Source organism: Mirounga leonina, unplaced genomic scaffold (assembly GCF_011800145.1).
Source record: "Mirounga leonina isolate KUSES-001 unplaced genomic scaffold, KU_Mleo_1.0 Mir_173, whole genome shotgun sequence".
Lineage (NCBI taxonomy): Eukaryota > Metazoa > Chordata > Mammalia > Carnivora > Phocidae > Mirounga > Mirounga leonina.
In genome coordinates, this window is record NW_023270447.1 from 76,194,261 (window position 1) to 76,209,674 (window position 15,414).

General features: G+C 41.5%; 1 protein-coding gene across 4 annotated transcripts in view; it reads right to left on the reverse strand.

Moving 5' to 3' along the window:
* Positions 1-15,414, reverse strand: part of NIPAL3 (NIPA like domain containing 3) — a 52,888-nt gene that overhangs the window by 28,703 nt on the left and 8,771 nt on the right. Inside the window, exon 1 of one of the 4 annotated variants that reach the window (XM_035019486.1) lies at positions 2,976-3,221. The exons of the other annotated variants lie outside the window; for them this stretch is intronic. The gene's annotated coding sequence lies outside the window, so the exon portion shown is untranslated. Of the gene's footprint in view, positions 1-2,975; positions 3,222-15,414 lie in introns of those variants that run through there. 4 annotated transcript variants of the gene reach the window in all.

The window sequence follows — 15,414 nt, forward strand, 5'->3', positions numbered from 1 at the left end:
CTTTTCTTTTGGTAATAGCACCCTGATTTTGCTGTGGAGCACTCCCCCATGCCCCCAACTCCCCCTTGTATGGTCTTGTTAGGACTCTCATTCCAAGTGCTCCATCCTCCCCTGGACCACGGTGGGCCTATGAAACAAGCTTGACCCAAGCCAGGCAGGTCAGAAACTCTGTCTGGGAGATATTTATATATATTTATCTCTCCCTTATTTTTTTTTAAGAGAGAGAGAGCATGCCAGTTGGGGGCGGGGAGGGGCAGAGGGAGAGAAAGAGAGAATCTTAAGCAGGCTCCACACTCAGCACTCAGCACTCAGCATGGAGCCCGATATGGGGCTCGATCTCACAACCCAAATGGAGATCATGACCTGGGCTGAAATCAGGAGTCAGACACTTCACTGACTGGGGTGCCCCTCTGGGGTCCAAATCTTGAACAGAGAAGCATGAAGGCTGAAAGAAGTCTGGGCTCATTGCTGCCCAAGGCCAGGACTGGGCAAGGCCAGGAGCCATCCTGGTGCCCATGACTTCCAGAAACCTGCTTCTCTAGCTCTTCCTTCCATTCTGGGAGCAGTCCCAGTCTTTTTTGCTGAAGACCTGGTTTCTGTTACTTGCCTCACAGAGCCTGAGTCAATGCTTCACTGTACACGGTTTGGGAACATGTTTATAATTAGTCCAACTCCTAGTAAGGGAGGGAGTTGGGGGCATGGGAATATATGTTCATTTCTTCTTCTTTCTCCTCTCAGAGGGTTGGCTTTTGCAGACAAAAAAAGGCTATCTGCATGACTTTGATTTCTTAAAAAAATTATATTTGCTATAAATGTAACAGATTCATGAATCTAGTTTCCTTTAACAAAATCTTACTAAGGAACTAAGAAATTCTTATAAGTCTAATAAATTGCACTTACGAATATAGGAATCTGATCTCTTAAACTGTCTAATGCTGCTTACATACAATAAATTCTGTTATTCCTCTCAATTTAAAAAGCAAATTACAGAACTTCTGCTTTCAGCAAGATGGAGTAGACTTACTTTTTCCTATGCTTCCTGCTGTGTACAATTGGAAACCTTGGACATTATATATAAAGCAAACACAAGACAACTCTGAAAGGTAGAGAGAAGAAGGCAGACAGGCTAGGTTGCTGGGGGCCTGAGGAACGACATGGTGCTGGGTTCCTGGGTCTTCTCTTTACCTCACATACCTCGAATTTGAAGCTGAAGAAATGGGCAACCTGGGAGTATCAATGAGGACAGACCAAAAAGCTCTAAGAAAAGCCTCTGCTCTCTAGTCAAAAGACCAGGAGATGAGCAGCCAAGCAAGACAGAAAACTTTAGGACAAGTGCTATTTCAAACATCACAGGAAAAAAAAAGATACCCCACCCACTCCACGCCAGCATAAGCCAAGTAGGGGGCCTAGATTTCCAACCTTTCATGGCTATTACAAGGCACCTCAACTCACATGCTGGGACTATCAGAGAACGCCAAGGAGGGATCTGGGGTCCAGTGATGAGGCCTCCCCGCCCCCGGCCCCACAGAGTGAAAAGAGCCCACATGGGGAGCCTGGACCTCTACCGCTGGCTGGCAGCAATGAAACACCCTTCTCCTAACTGGGTGGTGTCAGTGGAGGCCTGGTGGAGAGGCAGGATTTTTTCCATTAACTTTCACAATTACACTGTCCTGAAGTTGGGGTTACCATTTGTAGTAAATTGCAGTGATGGCCGCCATTTCTCTCACAATTCCCGTCAACTCCCCAACACTTGAATCTGGATGGGTTTGTGATCAACAGCATGACATGGGGATGAGGGTGGCGGACTTCTGGGTTCAGGCTGTGTAACTTCTACTTTTGCACAGAAGGAAACTCAACCACATATAAAGAAGTCCAGCCTATCCATAAGAAGAGAGGGGCGCCTGTGAAAGACCAAACAGATATACAAGTGGGCCTGATCGACACCCAGAGAAGAGACAGGCCCAGCCATCTCAGCCAACTGCCAGCTGAGTAAGCCATCCCAGTTGAGGCTCCAGGCATGAGTAACTCCATCTTGGATTCTCCAGCTCCAGCCCCAGCCCCAGCCCAGCACCCGAGACAATACTATATGGAGCAAAGATGAGCCATTGCTGTGAGCTCTGCCCACATTCTTTGTTTCTTAAAAAAACTATTATAAGAACACTTAACCTAAGATTACCCTCTTAACAACTTAGGTGTACAATGTATTACTGTTATAGGCACAAAGATCTCTAGAACGTATTCATCTTCCATATTGAGACTTCATGCCTATTGATTTAGCAACTCCCATTTCCCCACCCCACCAGCCCCAGCAACCACCATCCTCCTCTCTGATTCTATGAGTTTGACTCTGGTAGACAGCTCATAGAGGTGGAATCATACAGTATTTCTCTGTCTGTGACTGGCTTACTGTCTTAGTTCAGGTTGCTCTAACAAATACTACAGACTGGGTGACTTAATAAACATTTATTTCACACAGTTCTAGAGGCTGGGAAGTCCAAGATCAAGGTTTTGGCTGATTCTATTCCTGCTTAGAGTTCTCTTCCTGGTTTGCAGCTGTACACCTTCTTAGTGTATCCTCACATGTCAGAGAGAGATTATCCCCTTCTTGTATCTCTTCTTATAAGAGCACTAATCTCGGGGCGTCTGGGTGGCTCAGTCATTAAGCATCTGCCTTGGGCTCAGGTCATGCTCCCAGGGTCCTGGGATCGAGCCCCACATCGGGCTCCCTGCTCTGCGGGAGGCCTGCTTCTCCCTCTCCCACTCCCCCTGCTTGTGTTCCCTCTCTTGCTGTCTCTCTGTCAAATAAATAAATAAAATCTTAAAAAAAAGAGCACTAATCTCACTCATGAGGGCACCACCTTCATGACCTAATTATCTCCGAAGTTCCTACCTCCAAAGCATCACACTGGGGATTAGGGCTTTAACATATAAATGGGGGGTGGTGACAAACATTTAGCCCACAGCACTTATTTTACTTAGCATTCTGTCTTCAAGGTTCATCCATGTTGTCACATATTGCAAGATGTCTTTCTTTTACAAGGCTGCATAATATTCCACTGTGTGTATGCATCATGTTTTCTTTCTTCATTCGTCTATCAATGGGCATTTAGGTTATTTCCACATCTTGACTATTGTGAATAGTACTGCAATCAACATTGAAGTGCTATTATCTCTTTTAGATCCTGATTTCAATTCTTTTGGATCCTGTCCAGATTCTTGACCTGTGGAATTATGAGCAGTAAAATGGTGGTTGTTTTTAAGTTTAGGTTTTTAGGTGGTTTGTTACACAGCAGTAGCTAACTGACACACTTCCTTGATAAACCAGGGTTACTTAACGATCCAGCAATTTTTATTTGGGACTCAAGATCTGATTCTATCCCAGATAATCACTAACAGGCGACTTTCATTTCCATCTGATTCGAGTGTGTATGATTCTACTGCTTAATTCCCCCACCCCTTTCTTTGCCCAGCTAAGGTATTTTAATGTCTTCCCATTTTAATGCCTGCCTCTAAATGTTCTTTAAGGCCATTCTATAAACCTAGTATACCTTTATTTAACCCATCATTACCTTTTTTATTGAGGTAAGATTCATAAATCATAAAAATTTACCATTTTGACCTTTTTAAAGTATCCCATTCAGTGGTTTTTGGTATATTCACAACGTTATGAGTGATGTCATTGAAAAAGCAGTGGCATAGAGAATTTCAGGAACCCATCCCTTCAGAAAAACAACTAATGAGCTGGCAAAACCCATCAGAATCACATTTTTATACAACTCTGCAGTCTAGCCAAAAACATATAACAACCAGAGGAAGGCATGGTGAAGAAAGAAGCCATTGCTTTATGGTACAAAAACACAGTGGCATTTTAAATTGCCTGCCTCCCATCCCTTACACCCCAGATCTGTGGCAGCCACAAGGATGCAGAGAGAGCAATAAATGAAACTACTTATTATTTTTTTAAATTTTTTAAAGATTTTTAAATTTATTTGAGAGAGAAGAGCATGAGAAGGGGGAGGGTCAGAGGGAGAAGCAGACTCCCTGCTGAGCAGGGAGCCCGATGCGGGACTCAATCCCAGGACTCCAGGATCATGACCTGAGCCGAAGGCAGTCGCCTAACCAACTGAGCCACCCAGGCACCCCTTATTATTATTATTTTTTAACCGTGGTTGTGGGTTCTTACCTGTCTGGTAACCCCTGAAGGATTGGCACAGGGCTTGTCTTTGTTTTATCTGACGTGGAGGGATATCAGGGCTGGGAACAGCTTCCCAGGCTCTTTATGGTCAAAGCCTTTAAAGGCTTTGTAACAGCTTAGGGCAAGGGACAGTACTCAGGATGAGCGACAGACAGAAGGAAAAACCTGGGCAGAATAGTCTGGGAAAAGAGATACATAGAGGGTAAGAGCTTTCTTAAGTTTCCACACACACTGAGGAACTGAAAAGGCCAAGCATGTAGCCAGGGCTGGATGCATGCTCCAAAAACACCTGAGAAAACAGTAGCCTTCACCCCTTGGCTGGCCTTCTGGTGGGGTGCAAGCAGGGAGCAAAGGCTAAGGCAGAGTGAGTGGCAAACAGCCTGGCTAAGCAGCAGAAGGCCCCAACACAACCAATCTGCAAAGACTGGGAGAATTTGGGGAGGTTTCTTTCCTCTTTTTTTTTCTTCCCCCTTTTCCGGCTCTACGTGGTTAAGGAAACTGTCAAAACTCAAGCTGACCACTTAAGAGGAACAGACTTCATCAGGCTGCCCACATAGAGGACACAGACTTTACAAAGAGAGTTTAGAAAAATCACAAAACAAGAAACACTAACAAACCACAACAAGCAACAACAACAAACGGGGTGCAAGATCCGATTTCTACACTTGCAACATAATACTCGAAATGACCAGTTTCATCAGTGTTATACAACCATACCACTCTCTAAATCCCGAGCATTTCCACCATCCCAAAAAAGAAACTCCAAACCCATTAGCAGTCCCTCTCCACTCCCCGGTACCCTGGCCCCTGGTCACCACTAATCTACTTCCTGTCTCTGCGGACTTGCCTATTTTGGACAGTTCGTATAAATGGAATCCTACAGTATGTGGTTGTGTCTGGTTTCTTTCACTGAGCATAATGTTGTTTTTTTTTTTAGATTTTATTTATTTATTTGACAGAGAGATAGAGAGAGAGCACAAGTAGGCAGAGAGGCAGGCAGAGGGAGAAGGAGAAGCAGACTCTCCACTGAGCAGGGAGCCCGATGCGGAACTCGATCCCAGGACCCTGGGATCATGACCTGAGCCGAAGGCAGCCGCTTAACCGACTGAGCCACCCAGGCGCCCTGAACATAATGTGTTTTTTTTTTTTTAAAGATTTTATTTATTTATTTGAGAGAGAGAGAATGAGAGAGAGCGAGTACATGAGAGGGGGGAGGGTCAGAGGGAGAAGCAGACTCCTTGCCGAGCAGGGAGCCCAATGCGGGACTCGATCCAGGGACTCCAGGATCATGACCTGAGCCGAAGGCAGTCGCTTAACCAACTGAGCCACCCAGGCGCCCCGAGCATAATGTTTTTAAGGTTCATATGTTATAACATGGACCCGTACTTCATTCCTTTTTACGGTGAAATAATATTCCATCAATGGATATAATACATTTTGTTTATCCATTCACCAGTTACATTTGAGTGATCTCCGCTGTCTATTGCAAACAATGTTATTAACATGCTTGTACAAGTTTTCATACAAACATATTTTTTTTATTCTCTTGGGTATCTATAGTGACTATTTTAACTTTTGGGGGGAAACTGTCAAATGGTTTTCCATAGTGGCTCCAATTTCTCCACATCTTCACCCACACTTGTTATTTTCCTTTTTACTTATTTTTTATTTTTTAAAGATTTATTTATTTATTTTAAAGGAGGGTGTAGCACACACCAGGGGGAGGGGCAGAGAGAAGGGAGAGAGAGAATCTCAAGCAGACTTCCCACTGAGCACAGAGCTTGACTTGGGGCTTGATCTCACAACCCTGAGATCATGACCTGAGCTGAAATCAAGAGTCAGATGCTTAACTGACTGAGCCACCCAGGTGCTCAGTCTATTTTCCTTTTTAAAAAATTTATGATAGCCACCCTAACGGGTATGCAGAAGTATCTAGTTGTGGTTTTGATAATGCAGTTCCCTAACGACTAATGATGCTGAGCATCTTTCCACATGCTTACTACCCATTTATCTTCTTTGCCTATTTTTAAAAAATTGAGGTAAGATTCACATATAATAAAAATTGACCATTAACCATCTTAAAGAGTACAAGTCAGTGGCATTTAGTACGCTCACAATGTTGTGCAACCTTCTGCACATTAAAGAAAATTTTGAGGTTTAAGAGTTCTTTATATATTTGGATACTAAACTTTTGCCAAATATATGATTTACAAATATTCTCTTTTATTCTGTGGGTCATATTTTTATTCTTGATAAAGTGCTTTGATGTATATAAGTTTTAATTTTGATGAAGTTTATCTATTTTTTCTTTTGTTGCCATGCATTTGGTGTCATAATCCAGTTTTGTTTTTTTTTCTCCCATCCAAGTACTAACCAGGCCCAACCCTGCTTAGCTTCTGAGGTCAGACGAGATCAGGTGTGTTCAGGGTGGTATGGCCACAGACCATTAGAAAACTAATCCTAATCCTAATCCAAGTTCACAAAAATTTATACAGGCATACCTTGTTTCACTATGCTTTCCTTTAGTGCACTTTGCACTATTATTATATTTGTTAAGGTAATCTGTATCAATGATCTTTGATGTTATAACTGTAATTGTTCTGGGGTGCCATGAACCATGCCCATATAAGACGGTGACCTTAGTCAATAAATGCTTTGTGTCTTCTGGCTGCTCCATCAAGAGGCTATTGCCTGTCTCTCTCCCTGTCCTGGGCCTCTATGTTCTGAGACACAATCGTGAAATTAGGCCAATTAACAAGCCTACAATGGCCTCTCAGTGTTCAAGTGAAAGGAAAACCAAATGTCTCTCACTTTAAATCAAAAGCTAGAAATGATTGGGGCGCCTGGCTGGCTTAGTTGGTAGAGCATGCAACTCTTGATCTCAAGGCTGTAGGTTTGAGCCCCACGTTGGGTATAGAGATTACTTAAAAAATTTTTTTTAATTAAAAAATAAAAGCTAGAAATGATTAAGCTCAGTGAGGAAGGCATGTTCAAAAGCTAGATGGGCTGAAAGCTAGGCTTCCTGCACCAAACAGTTAGTCAAGTTGTGAATGCAAAGCAAAAGTTCTTGAAGGAAATTAAAAGTGCTACTCCAGTGAACACATGAATGATAAGAAGGCAAAACAGCCTTATTGCTGATATGGAGAAAGTATGAGTGGTCTGGTTAGAAGATCAAACCAGCCACCGAATTCCTTAAGCCAGAGGCTCATCCACAGCAAAGCCCTCATTCTCTTCAATTCTATGAGGTTGAGTGAAGGGAAGAAGCTGCAGAAGGAAAGCCTGAAGCTAGCAGAGGTTGGTTCATGAGGTTTAAGAAAAGAAGCCATCTCCATAAAATAAAAGTACAAGGTGAAGCTGAAGCAGCAAGTGCTGATGTAGAAGCTGCAGCCAGTTCTCCAGAAGATCTAGCTCAGATAACTGATGAAGGTGGCTAACTAAACAACAGATTTTCAATGTAGACCAAGATGCCATTGAGAACTTTCATAGCTGGAGAGAAGTCAATGCCTGGTTTAGAAGCTTCAAAGGACAGGGGCACCTGGGTGGCTCAGTTGATTAACATCTGACTTTTTTTTTTTTAAAGATTTTATTTATTTATTTGAGAGAGAGAATGAGATAGAGAGAGCATGAGAGGGGGGAGGGTTAGAGGGAGAAGCAGACTCCCTGCTGAGCAGGGAGCCCGATGTGGGACTCGATCCCAGGACTCCAGGATCATGACCTGAGCCTAAGGCAGTCACTTAACCAACTGAGCCACCCAGGCGCCCCAACATCTGACTCTTGATCTCAGTTAGAGTCTTGATCTCAGGGTTGTGGGTTCAGGCCCAACATTGGGCTCCACTCTGGGCTTGGAGCCTACTTAAAAAAAAAAATTTAAAAGAAGCACAGGCTGACTGTGTTGTTAAGGGCTAATGCAGCTGGTGACTTTAAGCTGAAGCCAATGTTCATTTGCCATTCCAAAAATCCTAAGGTCCTTAAGACTTATACTAAATCTACTCTGCCTATGCTCTATAAATAGAGCAACAGAGCCTGGATGAGAGCACATCTGTTGACAACATGGTTTATCAAATATTTTATGCCCACTGTTGAGACTTACTGCACAGGAAAAAAAGATTTCTTCCAAAACATTACTGCTCACTGACAATGCACTTGGTCACCCAAGAGCTCTGATGGAGATGTACATCGAGATTAATGTTATTTTCATGCCTGCTAATACATCATCCATTCTGCAGCCCATGGATCAAGGAGTAATTTCAACTTTCAAGTCTTATTATTTAAGAAATACATTTCTTGGGGTGCCTGGGCGGCTCAGTCAGTTGGGCATCTGACTCCTGATTTCAACTCAGGTCATGATCTGAGTTGTGAGATGGAGCCCCACATGAGGCTCTGTGCTCAGCATGGAGTCTGCTTGTCCCTCTTCCTCTGCTCCTCCCCCTGCACTCTCTAAAATAAATAAATAAAATCTTAAAAAAAAAAAAAACCAAAGAAATACATTTCTTAAGCTATAGCCACCATAGAGAGTGATTTCTCTGATGAATCTGGGCAAAGTAAACTAAAAACTTTCAGGGAAGGATTCACCATTTGAGATGCCATTAAGAACATTCATGATTCATGGAAAGAGGTCAAAATATCAACATACACAGGAATAAACTGATTCCCACCCTCGTGGATGACTGTGAGGGGGTCAAGACTTCAGTGGGGGAAGTAGCTGCAGATGTGGTGTTAACGGCAAGAGAGCTAGAATGAGAAGTGGAGCCTGAAGATGGGACTGAATGGCTGCAATCTCATGATAAAACTTGAACCGATAAGAAGGTCTTCTTTAGTATTTTTTTAAAAGATTTTATTTGAGAAAGAGAGTGAGAAAGAGAGCGTGAATGTGAGCAGGGGGAGAGGCAGAGGGAAAGGGAGAGAGAGAATCTCAAGCAGACCCCATGCTGAGTGCAGAGCCTGATGTGGGGCTTGATCCCATAACCCTGAGATCATGACCTCAGATGAACTCAAGAGTGGGCCACTCAACCCACTGAGCCACCCAGGTGCCCCGAGGAGGTGCTTCTTATGGATGAGCAAAGAAAGTGGTGGATGGAATCTTCTGGTGAAGATGCTGTGAAGATCGTTGAAATGAAGCAATTGACTTGGAATATTACATAAACTTGGTTGATAAAGCAGCAGCAGGGTTTGAGAGGATTGACTCCATTTTTGAATGACATTCTACTGTAGGTAAAAGGCTTTCAAAGAGCATTACACGCTACAGAGAAATCTTTCATGAAAGGAAGAGTCAGTCAATGTAGCCAACTTCACTGTTGTCTTATTTTAAGAAACTGCCGCAGCTGCTTCCATCTTCAGCACCCAGCACCTTGATCAGTCAGCAGCCATCACCACAGAGGCAAGACCCTCCACCAGCAGATTGTGACTTGCTGAAGCTCAGATAGTGATTTGCATTTTTAAGCAATAAAGTATTTGTATTTTTATTTATTTTCTTTGAAGATTTATTTATTTATTTTAGAGTGAGAGAGCGTGCACAAGCAGGGGGAGGGCAGAGGGAGAGGGAGAGAATCTCAAGCAGATTCCCAGCTGAGCGTGGAGCCCAATGCGGGGTTGGATCCCAGGACCCTGAGACCATGACCCAAGCGAAGTCAAGAGTCAGCAGCTTAACTGACAGCCATCCAGGCACCCCTAAAGTATTTTTAAATTAAGGTATGTACATTGTTTTTTAGACATAATGCTATTGCACATGTAATAGCCTACAGTAGAGTATAAACATAATTTTATATGCACTAGGAGACCAAAAAATTCATTTGACTCACTTTGCTGTGATATTCACTTTATTGTGATGATCTACAACCAAACTTGCAATGTCTCCAAGGTGTGCCTCTATCTGTGTTTCCAAGAATTTAATAGTTTTAACTCTTACATGTAAGTATTTGATCTATTTTGAGTTATTTTTGTACATGATGTGAGGAAGGAGACCAATTTCTTTCTTTTACATGTGGATATCCAGTTGTTCCTGCATCATTTGTTGAAAAAACTATTCTTTCCTCACTGAGTGGTCTTAGCACCCTTGTAGAAAATCAATTGACCATAGATGTGTTGGTTTATATTCAGACTCTATTGATTTGTAGGTCTATCCTTACATCAGTACCACATTGTTTTGATTGCTCTAGTTTTGCAGTAAGTTTTGAAATCAAGAAGTTGAAATCCTCCAACTTTGTTCTTTCTCCAAGACTGCTTTGGCTACTTGGGGTTCTTTGCATCACCATGTGAATATTAGGATGAGATTGTCTCTAGGTATTTTCTAAATTCCCCCAGGATGTCTTCACTAACCCACTGGTTATTTAGGAGTGTGTTGTTTAAATTTCACATATTTATGGGGTGCCTGGGTGGCTCAGTCGTTTAAGCAGTTAAGCGTCTGCCTTCAGCTCAGGTCATGATCTCAGGGTCCTGGGATTGAGCCCGCATCAGGCTCCCTACTCAGCATGGAGCCTGCTTCTCCTTCTCCCTCTGCCCCCCTTCCCAGCTTGTGCTCTTTCTCTATCAAATAAAATATTAAAAAAAAATAAATTTCACATATTTGTCAACTTCCCACTTTATTGTTAGGAATTTCCTTTTGTTATTGATTTCTTATTTTATTCCATTGTGGTCAGGGAACATACTTTGTATGATTTCAATCTTCTAAATTTATTGACATTTGTTCTGTAGCCTAACATATGCTCTATCCCACAGAATGTTCCATATGCCATTGAGAAGAATGGGTATTTTGCTACAGTTGGGTGAGATGTTCTATAGATGATGGTTGGGTCTAATTGATTCATAGTGTTGTTCGAGTCTTCTATTTCCTTGTCAATCTTCTGCTAGTGGGGTAAGTGCTGAACTGCCTGTTTCTTCTTTCCATGCTGTCAATTTTTGCTTCATGTATTTTGGTGTATATATTACTTTATTATTATTATATCTTCTTGATAGATTGACTCTTTTACCATTATATAATGTCTTTGTCACTCATAACAATTTTCATCTTAAAGTCTATTTTGTTTAATGTTAGTACAGCCAGTCCAGCTCTCTTTTGGTTACTGTTTGCATGGAATATCTTTTCCCATCTTTTTACCCACCCTTTAAAAAAAAAAAGATTTTATTTATTTGAGAGAGACAGAGATAGTGACAGAGAGCATGAGCAGGGAGGAGAGGGAGAAGCAGTCTCCCCGCTGAGTAGGGAGCCTAATGTAGGATTCGATCCCAGGACCCTGAGACCATGACCTGAGCTGAAGGCAGGCACTTAACCAACTGAGCCACCCAGGCACCCCTGTTTGTTTGTTTTTTTAAGTGGGCTCCAATGCATGGCTTGAACTCATGACCCTGAGATCAAGACCTGAGCTGAGATCAAGAGTTGGATGCTTACCTGAATGAGTCACCCAGGCATCCCCCTCATTTTTGTCTTTGAATCTAAAGTGAGTGTCTTGTAAATAGCATATACTTGGATTATGTTTCTTAAAAAATCTATTCTGTCAATCTCTCCCCTTTAATTGGAAAGTTTAAGTCATTTACATTTACTGTAATTACTGATAAGGAAAGATTTCTGTTTTGTTTTCTACATGTCATGTCTCTTTTTGTTCCTCAGTTTCTCCATTACTGCCTTCTTTTGTGTTAAATATTTTCTAGTGTACCATTTTTTTGAAAAGATTTTATTTATTTATTTGAGAGAGAGAGAGAGAGAGAGAGAAAGCATGCACACTTGAGCAGGGAGGGGGGCAGAGGGAGAGAATCTTCAAGCAGATTCCCTGCTGAGCACAGAGCCCAATGTGGGGCTTGATCTCTTAACCCATAAGATCATGACCTGAGCTGAAACCAAGAGTCAGACACTCAACTGACTGAGCCACCCAGGCGCCCCTCTACAGTACCATTTTAATACCCTTATCATTTCCTTCACTACTTATTTTTGAGTTATTTTCTTAGTGATTGTGCTGGGGATTACAATTACCATATTCAAACATATGATAAAGCATTTATAATTACATTTTTTTCTACAAATACTATAGTAGTTGTATGTACGTATTGTATGTATAAATACTATAGTATTGTATGTATAGTATAAATAATACAGTACAGATACTATAGTATTGTATGTATAGTATGTATACTATTAAAAACAGTATTGAGACACCTGGCTGGCTCAGTTGGTGCAGCATGCAACTCTTGATCTCAGAGTTTTGAGTTCAAGCCCCACACTGGACGTGGAGCTTACTTTAAAAAATAAAATATATGTATTGCAATACAGGATAGGCAATGGTGTAGTAAAATTAACAAGATGTCTGTTTCCCCAACCCCTTCTAGATAGGTTAATCCAACGTGCCTCTAAGTGAAAATTTATCAGCATAATTGATAAGGCCTTTTTGGTAAACTTCACAGAAATTGTTGAGGAGAACACACCACCCCAAAATACGTCATTTTGGCATACTGATTATTTTGAATTAAGTTACTTAAGAAATAGCCAGGACAAGAAGGGTACTCTGAGTCCCCTTTTGTCCCCCCTGAAAGCAGGAAATAAATCTCCCATGTGAAAGGTATTTTCCTAATATGTACCAGGAGGAAGAGAGACATCCTTATCACCAGAGATAGGAAATTTAGGGCCAAGAAGACTGTATAAACAAACCTTGTTACTACCTCATTAATTTATTACCCCGAGCCCAAACCCCTTTTTCAATTATTCACAAATTTATTGTTTCTTTGTCCAAAAGGTATAAAAGCTGCCTGCTTTGGTTACTTCTTTGAGCATCATATCTTTGTGGCTCCCGTATGTATGAAATTAAATTTTTCTTTGTGGCTCCCATATGTATGAAATTATATTTTTCTCCTGTGAATCTGTCTTATGTCAATTTAATTATTAGACCGGCAGAATCTAGAATGGAAGAATCTAGAAGGGAAGAGAACCTATATTGTGAAAGCAAAATAAATCCTGTTGTAAATTAACTGTATACAGTACTTTGTTTTGAAGAAAAATAAAGGATGCTCTACTCATACTGTTAGCTGATAAGTCAATAAAAATAGTTTATCACTATGTGTGTGTTTTTTTTAAGTAGGTTTCACACCCAGCACGAGCCCAACATGGGGCTTGAACTCATGACCCTGAGATCAAGACCTGAGCTGAGATTAAGTGTTGGAAGCTTAACTGACTGAGCCACCCAGGTGCCCCATCACTATGCAATTTTTAGCACATAACTTGGGAGGACTTGAAAGAATTTAGGGATGCTTCTATAATAACATTCTTTCCATTGCAGGTACTTATGTGAACACGTTCTCAGCACCTCAGCTATAAAGCCCAAAACCTGCAACAGAACTGATGTTAAAATCTGTCTCATTCTAGCAATCAGTAATATTTTTCTTGAATATTGGGGGAAAGAAGTCCCATTCTTCTCAGATATTCATTCCTAATACAATGTTATTTTATGCTTAATAATTATTATAAAACTTTATACTGCATTCACCAATTGCTTTTATTCAATTGTATGAATAAAGAACTTCTAGATTGAGTCAGTACTTCTGAACCTGTTAAAAAGAAAGCCTGAGGCCCAAATTGGCATCACTTACATCAAATCACCAAACTGGGGCTTAACACCTAACCTTACTGAAGTTCTAACCTCCTCCAGAAAGGTAATCTTAACTGGTCAGGAATCTTCTGATCAGCACCAATAAGGTAATCTGTCACATGGGCCCTCTCTATCCCTCAAAGGAAGATGAGGTAATCCATTTAATAAGACTCTTTTGTCCCAAAAGGAAAGTCACTTCACCTGAAGTAATTCTTTTTTCTGTTTATATCTTTCTTGTCTCGCGTTTAAAAACTCTTCCCTTTCAGGGCACCTGGGTGGCTCCGTCAGTTCAGTGTCCAACTCTTGATTTTGGCTCAGGTCATAATTTCAGGGTCATGAGATGGGGCCCAATGCCAGGCTCTGCACTCAGCCGGGAGTCTGCTTGAGTTTCTTTCTCTCCCTCTGCCCTGCCCCCTGCACACACATGCACACACACTCTCTCTCTCAAATAAGTAAATCTTAAAAAAAAAAAAAAAAAAAAGACCTCTTCTCTTTCTGTAGCCTTTGGAGCTCTCCTCCACTTGCTAGATGGGATGCTGCCTGACTCATGAATCAATTAATAAAGCCAGTTAGAGCTTCAAAATTTACTTAGTTGAATTTTTGTTATTTCACAAACCTTATGTCAAAGAAAATATTAAAAAGTGAAATTTGAGTGCATATTTTACATTCCTTCTTGTAGAGAAGTATGATAAGTGTCCATAAAATGTTTAAGTGTTAAAAGATAGACACTGTTTGGGGACCAAATTCTGTGGGGGAAACATAAGGGAGATACAAAATTAAGGAGAAAAAGGAATGATGTAAAATTTCCAACTGCTAAAGAAGAGCTTTTTCAGAAGGCTGATGGTAGGTATCAAGTGGGCTTTATATTCCAAGGACTATAAAAAAAAATACTAGTACTAAAATGTGCCAGAAATGACATACTTTGCAAATATAAACTTGTCACACAAGTTTTAAGTTTCAGATGTCAACCAAAGGAATGAGTGAGGCAATACACGGTGTTTGTTTAGAGGGTCAAGTCTGAAGACCCCAAAGGAAGCCCTTCACTAAGGGTGGCTCATTAAGAATACAGAGCAAGGACCTCAGCTTCATGGAGGCAGAGATCTGGGGAACAGACAGGCGCTTGGCCCAGAAACTTGGGCCTACGCTAATGATAAATGGTTGACAGTTAACCCGCAAGGTTACTATGATAATAAAGGTGGGTGTTTCTGGAGTATTTTCATATCTACACGTTAGGTGTGATGCAAAGCCCTTTCCATGCCTTGCCTTTGGGCCACAACCAACTGACAAAGTGGGGACTATTATGAGTCCGAATTTCTGCACACAAGTCGGAAGGACTTTACACATGAACAAAGGAAGGCCCAGAGAAGTGCAAGAACTTGCCCAAGGTGGGGATGGGGAGGATTTGTGTGGCTTGAGGTCTGATTTCCAGTCTCCTGATGGTAACTACTCCTGCAGACCATCTCCCGCTGTGTTCTCTCAGGTGTCCTTTAAAGGTGGCAAAGTGAATTAGGAAAAAAAATAACCCCGCCTCATAAGTGCTCCATTCCCACTGGTGAAATGGGCAGCTGAGGTTTCTCAAAGGCCATTTCCACAAGCACAGTCATCTCCATGCATAATGACTGGCTACGGACAGACCTGGTTAGTAACAGC